This window comes from Triticum aestivum, chromosome 1B (assembly GCF_018294505.1).
Source record: "Triticum aestivum cultivar Chinese Spring chromosome 1B, IWGSC CS RefSeq v2.1, whole genome shotgun sequence".
NCBI classification, from domain to species: domain Eukaryota; kingdom Viridiplantae; phylum Streptophyta; class Magnoliopsida; order Poales; family Poaceae; genus Triticum; species Triticum aestivum.
In genome coordinates, this window is record NC_057795.1 from 78,759,477 (window position 1) to 78,770,988 (window position 11,512).

The following is an 11,512-nucleotide window of genomic DNA, read 5'->3' on the forward strand; positions in this document are numbered from 1 at the left end:
AACCATCGTGGTTCTTACAGGTCCTTTGCAATCCAAATTCCAGTTCTATGACTTGCAAGGAAGGATGAAGTCCATGTCATGAAAATTTTATTATGTGGTCGCTGCCTCCTCCAGCCATGGATTTCAAAGGTACGCAGATTCACCTACAACATGCATATGGGAGAACTTGCAGATCTGAAGGAATCAAGCATCTAGCTAAGGTGCCTGTAGCCACGATCAGTGCTCCATCGAGCAATTTCTTAGGGCTGCACAGATGCAACAACCTGGTAGATAGGATCATCCTCTATCAAAAATAGCCAAAGGAAGATGTCAGCATCAGAGATCCCATATAGGCCAGGATAATGTCAAAATATCTTGGCATGGGCACGTGGCTCATAGCCTGAACTTGAGACCGTTTACTCCATGCTCGTGGTGGAGGCCTAGTCTCGACGGGGGCATGGCAGTGGCGTGCGTTAGGATTGGATTCCGTCGAAGACCTATGATTGATTTTCTAGCTGAGGCTGCGTGCGTGAGGGCTGGAGAGTCGGTTGTAGCCACGGGATTCTGGCGGCGGCAGCGTGCGTGAGGGCAGGGGAGTCTGTAGCCCTATTATGTTTTTCTTCTTTGAACGATGGACTCAGGTAATGGGAAAACTAATCTATGGCATGACCCTGTATATCTTATCTTCTTTTCATCATGGAGTCAAGGTTTCTAAAAAAATTATGGCATTGCTGAATCGTAGAGTCAGGTGAAAGCTATTTTGACGCATCATATGCTTTAGTAGGAGTTATCTCTACCTCTCTATCTCTACCTAATCTCTACCTAATAATAATAAAGCAAATTGGGTTTCTGCTTGTCCGTCATTAGCATTTTTTCTAAAAAGCCCCTCCCTTTTTTAGTATTTAACACGCAGTATAATTTAAAGTCTGTTTCTTCCTGAGATAATGATTCGTTTTTTGCAAAAAGGACCCCGGCACCACCACCACAGCCCCGCCTTATCCACTGCCGGCCTTCACAAACGGGCAGCGGCGCGCTTGCCGCGGCGTCCGCTCCGCCCGAGCCCAGTAATGGGGCGAGGCGTCGCGGCGGCGTTCCTGCACGCCTTGTCGGCCTTGGAGCTAGCCTTGGCGGGGGCGGGCCGAGGCGTCGCGGCGGAGGACGTTAAGCAGACGGGCACGCGCCGCCGGCGCGCTTGCCGTGGGCGTCCGCTTCGCCCGAGCCCAGGAGTGGGGCGAGAGGTCGCGCCGGCGTTCCTACACGCCTTGTCGCCCTTGAAGCTGGCCTTGGCGGGCCGAGGCGTCGCGGCGGAGGACGACAAGGCGGCCGGCGTGCTCTGTTGGGGCGACGCGTCGCGGCGCTCCGGCTCCAGCAGATGACGGCAGAGAGCCAGGTGTGGCTTTGTGTCGCCAACAGCCACGAGGTCATCGGCGCCGGCCACCGTGCCAGGCTGGACCAGCTGCTGCAGCCCCCCTGCGCCGTTGCCGTCGCCGTGGCACAAGAAGCGCGAGTTCCCCCTCGCTATCGGAGGCTGGGTGTCGTTCTCTAGTGCAGATTGTCTAATTGAGTTTTTGAAAGCGTCGTCCACGTCTGCACTTCATGGGTCCATACACTGGGAACTCACGCCTGAGAACTTCCTGCTCACCAGATTGGTTTCAGTTTCTCTGTCTCCATCGAAGAAGGTCAGCACTTTGCCTCGAACAGTTTCATGATTACACTCATGACAAGATTTACAGTACAGTAGTCTCATGCGTTGAGCTCATAATACTGCAGTACGGACATACATTTTCCAAGCATAAATTAATGCAGAAGTTATTGCAACAGGAGGGCCTCTAATTGTAATTCATATACACATTTCAGCTCAATAACCATATAACGCATCTTGCCCGAGTTTGATACTTCCGACTATTTCCATGTCTTTCGGGTCAAAGTTAAGTTAGCTCTATATACGAGCAGGCATTTTATTCTTTGGGAGCAAGCAAGAATCAATATATTCTCTCGCAATATTATCTCCTCCTTCCCCTTGTCTTCCTAATCCCCTGCAGATGGCATGACTAGGTAGGTTCATAACAGTTGTTGTAACTATCCGTCCGGTCATGAATCAACAATTACAATTGTTTTGACTTCTACGATCAGTTCAGCTGCCTATGTTGTACTGCCGCTGCCATTTAAAGATTTAAGTTGTCAGGTGGATATAGGTTCCATTAGATTGAAAGTAATGAAATTTTATTTGCCAACCTGGCTGCACTTTGTGATGCTTTATCTATGTATATACTTGAAGTTCAAATGTGATGTATGCTTTACTCCTTATTTGATACTTGCATTTGTCGCAAGCACCTTGCTGTTCTGAGTAATGGTTGATATCTTACATTTAGCCGAGAAGCTGAAAACTTACGAGTTGGAAAACCTTCTAGATATACCTAAAAAGACCTTGAAGATATCTTCTACTAGAATGGACGAGCTGATTGACTGGCGATGGAGATGCAGCAGTGACCTGCAATTCTTTCTGTTGTGGATGGTTCATTTTGAAATCTTTTTTATATCTGACAAGACACAAGAAAACAACAATCTATCCTGTTATATTTACCACTATCATCTACAGTGAGTGCTAAGTTGCCCATAAATTTTAGTTGACTTCTGTTCAGAGTGATCTGAAAAATAGATAGCAAAAAAGATTAGTGGGTATTACATTTGGATTAGTTACATTTGGGCAAATAAATGAGTAGAAGTCAATTTTGTTTGCTTCATGTTTCACTTCTTTGATCTCTTCATCATTCTCATTTTGTTTCATTGCTTACCATTTGTTCGCATTTTTTTCTAGCAGTGGCAAGCATGGTTAGGGCGAGCAACGAGGGTTCCTGTAGTGCATAACCATTTCAAGTCGCCCATGTTCTAAAGAGAGATCAGAAGTGCCAGCTACTGAAGCAAAAAAAAAGGACCTGATACACATTGTAATCATGGACTGCTGATATACCTGATGCATTTCTTCATGATGGTCGATTTCTGTTCACCGGATCTTACATGTTTAATTATGTGTGCTCGGAACCAAAAACTGATTGAGATCTTCAGTTCTTACTTGCAGATGTTCTGTTATTCAGAGTAATTCAGTTTCCAGTCTCTGTGTATTAATCAAATTATGGGTTATTTTCAACCATATAGGCTTTTATTATATGTTCAGTTATGCTTCCATGGGTTTTGCATATGTATTAACAAAACAACCAGACTGCTATTCTGTATATACTTGGATCAAAGGGTGTACAATTAATTTGCTCTTACGAAAGGAATGAGTAGGCAGATAGCAGAATGGGAGGACAATCATGACAAGCGAAGGAACACATAAATAGTAATCCCACAATTTTTACAACTGCATTCCACTTTAATTTGTCATGGACATGCATTTTTATCCTTGGGGTACTTTGGATTTTAAGTGGGAATCATTGGTTCTTTTCTTCTTAATATTTTACTTCTTATAATTACAAATACCAATTTTAGAGAATTGAGCTCGTACTTAAAATTCAATTGAGTATGAAGCCACTGCCCGTTGTGTGGAAGGAACAATTATAACATTGTACTCTAACAAATCACACATATAGAGAAATGTTATTTTCGAGTCTCCTTAACCTAATGATCTTTTTTTAGATATATGAAACTTGCATTTGTTTTCTTAATTCTTCTGGAATGCAGGTGATATTCCTAATGGTTGCTGCTGACGCTAAAAAATTTACTCCTGAAGCACTAGAAGTGCCCTCTCTATGGCGCATCACTCACTGGATCCAGATGGGCAACATTCCGCTTAAAGATTAAAGAGCACCATTTTTGCATGCTATCATTGCTTATCCAAGAGTAATCTACCATGTGCCTAATATATATACATGATTGTTGCACCATCACAAGATTTCCATTATATACATGGCCATAACTTTCTTTACTGTGAATTAATCGACACGATGCTTCTGTTTTAAGGAATGGCAATGCTAAATTCTACAGTGGTACTCTCTACTCTGTCGAATGTTTACAAACACCACAAAGCTAGAGATCTATTGTGGAAACCTTTCTTTCTTTTGTTTGTTATAACTTCTTAGTGTAAAAATAAATATGGCTTGTCCATTACGAAACAAATATGTAAAATTTATTACTTTTCAAAGTTGAATTGTTCCTGACAATTACACATGAGAGTGCATATAATTGAGTTGTGCTGACTTGCTGTTTCTAAAATGATAAGCTGGAGCTGGAGTTACATATGAGAGTAGAGATAATTAAGTTGTGCTCCTGACTTGATTAACAAAAGCTGCAGAAGAAAGGGACAAAATACCAGAAAGCTGAAAATTCGAAGAAAGGTGGAAGTAGGGAACTACACAACTTGATTCAAGGTTACGAAGGGACAAAGGGCATTGATTGAGCAGGAGAAAACAATAATGGGCCGAGGCAAGGATATAGTGCTCAGTTAGTAAAGAGATATGTGGGAAGTGGAGCAGCGGGATGCAAATGGAATTTTTGTGACTCGCTGAAGGTGAGCAAAACTTCAGAAAAGAAATTGCAACAGAAGTAGAGCCTCATCACCAAGAGAACATAGGGATTTTAAGTTTTTTGTAGCCTGCACCGGAGACTGTAGAGTTAAGTTTCTACATCTCAGTGTACAGTTTAACTATATCAGGTTATTTACTATGTAGTAAATATTTGCTTTTGCCATTGCTGATCATGTCCTTCTCTTTGTGCTTGGAAGCATAAACTTACTTAGTGATCCTTTTCTGTTAGGCTAAACTTACATCCTTCTGCTAATAGTTTAGTGATCTAATGATTGTAATGATTATTCAAAAGGGACGTTGCATGTTCCTAGATGCATAGCCTTTCTTATAGATGTTTTCGTAACACTAGATTTTTACACTGGGATTTTAGTTTTTTTGTTGAATTCTAAAAATGAAATCCGAAAAAAACCATATCTTGAAAGGCCAGCATAATGGCACTTCAAATAAATGCTAATCTACACTCACACTGCAGGCTGATGCCCGTTCTTTTGGTGATTTGGTCAAAGCTACTACTATGCAAAGATATTTTGCATGCTATAAGAACCAAGTTATGGCTTTTGTGTTCCGAGATAATAACTAAAAAAATAGGGAATAATTATTTATAATACGGTTTACTGAAGATGCATTAAATCTAGGTCTTTTGGCATGCTAACCATTTTTTGCAATCCTAAATATTGTTTCACAAAACCCGTCATTTTCTTCATCATCGATAAAAGCATCGACCCTTGTGTCGCGACCGAATTTTTTGACCCGGTGAACGACTGATTCATTCCAACTGATGTTTGCTCCATAGGAGAGCGGGGCATTGTGGGCATTAATTGTGTGTCAAAGCCTCAACGGAAGGGAGGACCAAGGAGAAGCCAAGCCGAGAAGGAGATAACATTCGGGCCTAGGCCCCTCTTACTAGGTGGTGCCCGAGCCCTATGGAGGCACGCGGGACAGTGGGAGTTTGAGGGACTAGGCCACCAGGCCTCGAGTTGCACACATACATATAGGACCTGCCCTTCCAACATGAAACAAGTCCACAACAATATAAGTCAAAATCGAGTGGGAGTATGAGGGATTACGTATGGACCAGATGCACGGTATAACTGTTTATTGAACCGTCTCATATGGTGAAAATTGAGGGTTCTTGTATACATGGCGTGGTCCGGTTCGACGTCTCGTGGTCACATGCCTAGGCCGCCTCAATGATTGAGCTGAGTTACAACCAGGAGCACCATGCCTCTCATGTAAATGCATTCACATATTACATGGTTACGTGCGAGAATTTCTTTGTCCCGGTGCAACGCACGGGCATATGTCCTAGTTAGATCCAATCCGTCAATTTGTGTTTTAACTTATGGGTCCACAAGATTAACTGCCAGTAGTTTCTGATTTTTGTGGTAATTTCTAGTGAAATTCTCTTTTTTCTGGTTAACCCGTAAAGCGTTATATAATAATAATAATAATAATAATAATAATAATAATAATAATAATAATAATAATAATAATTAAAAAAAATAGACTCCGACCCGTGAAACCTACCGGCCCGACGTCCAAAGGTCTAAACCGGGGTAGGTTTGTAGCTTCATCTAGACGCCGCGCAACCGCCTCCGAAAAACATTCATACACAATGGCCGCCTAAGCACACATGCGCGCGGCCGAAGTCGCTCCCTCCCACTATTTGGGACACTTGGGATTACCATCCTACCCCCGACCCGCAGTAGGTCCGAAATTTAAGAGGGGGGCAAAGTTTGTACTTTCCCCAAATTTCAAACAAGCGCGTCCCATCTTCTGTTCAAAAAAGCCAAAAACAAGCGCGTCCCAGACCGAAACATGGTTCCCCCCACCCGTCTGATTCCCCATTCGTACTCCGTGGGCGCCAAAACTACCTCTCCACCAGCCGCGAAACCCCGGCATCCTCTGTCCGCCACCCCATCCCACCCATCAACCGCCGCCCTCCTCCATCACACCGGAGCCGATACCGCGACGTTGTCATCCACCGCAACCTCAACCGCAATGCCCTCCACGGCTAGTAGTTGAAGCCGAGGCCGAGCCGTCGGTACCCGAGCCAATTCAACCACGCCGTCGTGCGCCTCACCGCTGCCGCTCCAACTTCGCCACCCTCCACCGCATCGGAGTTGTTCCTGCTACGCCATCCTTCGCCGCCTCGGATCTGCTTCCCCTCCGCTGACATACGGCCACGGCAACACAGTCAACAATTTGGCCATGGGTTTGTCCAAGCCTACACCCTCCAGAACATTGGTTTCCCCGGTAAAAAGAAGAAGATCGTCACGACATGTGGAGGTGACCACACCGGCAACCCAAGAAGGTACTCCTCTTCCCTTATTCGTGCAAATCTTATGTCTCTGCTTGCACGGTATTCATCCCACAGAAGACACTAGTTGACCGCTTCTTCTTGATACTAGATGTTCCTAGTAACTCGCGATGCACAAGGTTTCCCCTCATATACTATTTCACCTTAGCTAGAGGTCCGTCGCCCCCCTGAATTTCAATTTCTGGCCAGTTGATTCCCAATTAACGGAAGCATTCCCCGGCGTAACAGGCGCTAGTACGACTATTACACCAGGGAAGCAGCGCCTTGGTGTTTATCTTAGGGGCGTGTGCGGCCTAGAGCTACTGGCGCCCGATCTGGAGGTCGGCCGGGACTAAAGGGATGGCCTGGGGGTGCTGCCAAGCACGGCGGTGGTGTGAGGTCGATGGGAGGGCGGGGCGGCGGAGGCACGGGTATGGGCCGGTGGTCACTGGCGGTTCGAGAAAGATCGTCAATAGTGACTGGCAGGAGGTAGACGAAGGCCATCTGCCCGTTCCTTATAGATCGGACGGTTCATTAAAAAAATCAACTGACCTATTTATTTTCAGTCGACTGTTATCTTAGATATGACCACATGTGGTGGTGTGCTGGAGGAGTACCTGCATTTCCTGAGCTCATATATTACAAAATCATACGGAGTAGAATCTAATTTTGTTTGCCATGCAATGTTGTAGAGCTATAATATGTCTCCTGTCATTTATTTTTCAGCCACCTGCTATCCGCTACTTTTACAGTGCACTTGTTCTGCACACACTTCACCCATACTCTCACTATTGTGTTTTTATGCAAGGGTATTTCAGAGTCTGCCGAAAGAGAAGCAAAAAAGAAAAGAAACAAGTCGTGCCAGCTTTCTACGCGGCTAGGCACGACACGTTACAACGCTATAAAGGGTGCAGTGTCAGCAGATGGAGACGGTAAACGTTGCTCTGGAGTTGATGACCTCGCTCGCAATGAACCACCATCCCAGGTGCTTGCTTTAACTTTGCGGTGTCATATATGGTTGCATGTTCCATATGGTGTCTAGCTTGTATTCGAAAGGCCGAAGTCGGTCTTTATTAAGATAAGGAAAGATAATTTTTACATGAACCACCATCCCGTGAGCACCAGAAGACAAATAGCTAGTCGGGGCACTGGCCGAGCCAGTGACAAGCCCAGCAAAGACAGGCATCACCTGGAAGCCAACTAAAATGCCGCGATGGTGGCGAAGCAGCTTGCCTCCCACCAGTCTCTCAGGTCCTAGATGATCATGTTCACCACTCCAGCCGGATGTCTAGTTTGTATTGCTTCCAATTTGGTTAAATTGCATCTGCTTAGCTTACACATTATACCTTTGAATATGACATGTCTTTCTGTTTTTGGTACATACTAGTACATTTGTGTATTAACCATGTTCTTACATCAAACTAATGTTCTTGTGTATCCCTCATCAATCACTTATGACGAGGCAGGCAGGCAAGGGGACTACTCCTCATTTAAAGAATGCAGCGTCAGCCTCCCGACATGATTCTCGAGAAACAGCAATGCTAGATGAAGATAGTGAACATAGCTCTGTAGTTGATTACAACATTTCCCCTACACTAGCATCGCAGGTGCTTGCTCTAACTTGGCAGCGTGATATGTGGTTGCATGTTGCATATGATGTCTAGATTGTAATTCTTCCAATCTGGTTAAACTGCATGTGCTAGTCTACTTAGCTTATACTCCCTCCGTCCCACAATGTAAGACGTTTTTTGGCACTAAATTAGTGCCAAAAAACGTCTTACATTATGGAAGGGAGGGAGTACATTATACCTGTTAATGTGACATGCCTTCCTGTATTTAGTACATAGTACATCTGTCTATTAAGCATGTTCTTACATAAAACTATTGTTTTTTTGTATCCCGCATCAATCAATATGACGAGACACCTTTAGTATATGCAGTGCAATATTAGTTGCATCTTTTATATGATTTATAGCATGCACTACTTCTAATTTATTGAAATTTCATTTATGATGGGACGCTTTTAACTTGGCAGAGTCATATTGGTTGCATCTTTCATGTGGTGTCTAGCTTGCATTGCTTCTTATTTGCTGGAATGGTTTCTACTTAGTTTACACAAACAGTTGTGGACATGCCATGCCGTCCTATTTTTCGTACATATTCCATCTTGGTATCATGTGTTTGCCTTACATCAAAGTAGTGATTGTCAGTATCATGCATGAATGAGTTCTGAAAAGAGAATTTTATTGCTTTTTCTTGTCAGTTTTACTTGACAATTCAAAATCAATAAAGCGGAAGGAAGTTAGCAAGGCAGCGGATAAAGGTGCTCCTTCCGAACGGAGGGCCTCTACAGTTTCTACTCCTCCACACCCCCAAGATGATTTCCAAGACAACACATGCATAGACACTCAACAAAGCTGTGTTTATGATGAGCACGTCTCCCCTAGTGCAACATCACTGGTGCTCCCTCTAACTTGGCACTGTTATATGTGGTTGCATGTTATGTGTGATGTCTAGCTTGTATTGCTTCTAATTTTGTTGAATTCCATCTGCTTACTTTACACATTATACTTGAATAAGACACGTGTTCCTGTTTCTAAAACATACAATATCTGTCTATCACACCATGTTCTTACATCAAATTACTACTGTTGTATAACCTGCAACAATCACTTATCATATGACATGTATGATTTCGGAGTGTGATATAGGTTACATTTCACATTCTTTTCTAGCTTGTACTACTAATTTGTTGAAATGGCACTTATGACGAGACAATTTTAACTTGGTAGAGTGATATTCGTTGCATCTTTCATATGGTGTCTAGCTTTCATTGCTTCTAATTTGTTGAAATGCCTTCTCCTTAGTTTACACATCATAAGCTGTGAATATGCAATGCTGTGAATATGCAATGGCACTAATGACGAGAGACCTCTAACATGGTAGTGTGATGTTGTTTGCATCTTGCATATGATTTATTTCTTGTACTGCTTCAGATTTGTTTAAACGCCATTGGTGTCTACCTTCCATTGCATTGCTTCTACCTTCCACTGTTAACTTGGCAGAGCGATATTTGTAGCATCTTTCATATGGTGTCTACCTTCCATTGCATTGCTTCTAATTTGGTGAAATGTCTTCTTCTTAGTTTACACATCATAGTTCTGGTTATCTCTTCCGTCCTGTTTTTTATACATATTACATCCTCCTATCATGTGGTTGTCTAACATCAAAGTTCAGTTCGTCTGCACCACGCATCAATTTGTTCTGAAGAACTAAATTGTTATTCGTTTTTCTTGTCGGCTTGACTTAACATGGCACAGAGAAAGAGGAAGAAATACAGAATGGCAGGGAATGAGAAGCGGATGAATCCTGCAGATTCTGCTGGTACTGATGGTGCAATAGAAGGTGAAAGTCCAGCGGAAAATTCTACAAACATGGCATCCCATGCTACACAAGCTGCAAAAAAGCCAAACAGAAACAAATAGCTGCCACCAAACAAGCAGAGACAGCCCTAGTTCTTGCAACACCTACCACAGTACTACCAGCTGCACGACTTACTCGTGCGTCAACTGAGCTAGCGGCACGTTCCCAAGCTCCCTCGCCACCTGACACTACTTCCCAAGCACTCTTGACACAAGACGAGTTGGCAATATCAGATGAACCTTGTGAGCTTCAACAGCAAGAAGGTAGTTGCTAGAGTCAAGTTACAGTTGCCTGCTTCTTTATATATAGTCTCACAGTTTGATGTACACTAACACTTCCTATGTTCGTTATTGGACTAGAACATAGGCGCAAGAGGAAACAAACATCAGGGATAATGCTCGATAGGTTAACTAAATCTAGAGAAGGAAGAATGGAGATTCCTTTTGAGGAAGGTTTAAAAAGGCCACGTGATGCTACAGAGTCAGCCAACTTAGTATCAGAGGCAGCGGTTGCCGTTAGGTGTCATGTACATATCCTCCCATCATGGATTCAGTACAGGAATGACGAACACAAAACCCAGTTCAACACCTTCCTCGACCATTTATCTGTAAGTATGGTTATGTATGGAAACTAGTAATATCGTCTTGCTCTGTCCCATACTTTCTAGGTTGCTGATAATGAGGCTCCCATAATTTTCAACAGATGAGGTTCAAGTTGGATAGCCAAGATGATGCAACCAGACAAGCTTGCACCCATGTTTTCAAGTCTGCTCTGCGACAGTATCGGTATAACTTGAGGAAATCTCACTTTGAAGGCAAGGCTAACAGTGAACTTTCCCAAACACCTCCAGTGGAAAATATATCAGATGAATATTGGAGGGGCCTTGTTAAACACTGGTCTGATCCGAAGTATCAGGTACATTATATATATGTGATCAGATCACATGTTGGAGTCCTATTTACGCATGTGTCACACAAATCTATCGTCTTGTAGGTGAATTGTTCAAAGAACAAGGCCAACCGTACGAAAGTGAAATTCCAACAGACAACAGGATCTCGTAGCTATATTGCACACTGCGAGGCTCTTGTAATTAACTGCTGTTTGACTCTTTTTGCTGTACCATATTATCAGATCTATATTGACTTGTTCAAAATGCAGAGGAAAGCCCGCAAGGACCAAAAAGTACCTGAACCAAATGTTGTGGAAATCTTCAAGGACTGTCACACCAGCAAGAAGAAGGGCATGACTACACCAATCAAAGCCGTTGTTATAAGTCCTTAATCCTCAT

At 43.3% G+C, this 11,512-nt stretch overlaps 1 long non-coding RNA gene across 2 annotated transcripts; it reads left to right on the top strand.

Moving 5' to 3' along the window:
- Positions 1-947: 947 nt before the first annotated feature.
- LOC123108606 (uncharacterized) lies at positions 948-4,675 on the top strand. Of its 2 annotated transcripts, XR_006451940.1 has the most exons (3): positions 962-1,658; positions 2,801-3,075; positions 3,661-4,675. It is a non-coding gene; the product is annotated as an uncharacterized lncRNA (long non-coding RNA). The 2 variants fall into 2 exon arrangements; XR_006451939.1 differs by lacking the exon at positions 3,661-4,675 and having other exon boundaries at positions 948-1,658; positions 2,801-3,145.
- Positions 4,676-11,512: the final 6,837 nt, after the last annotated feature.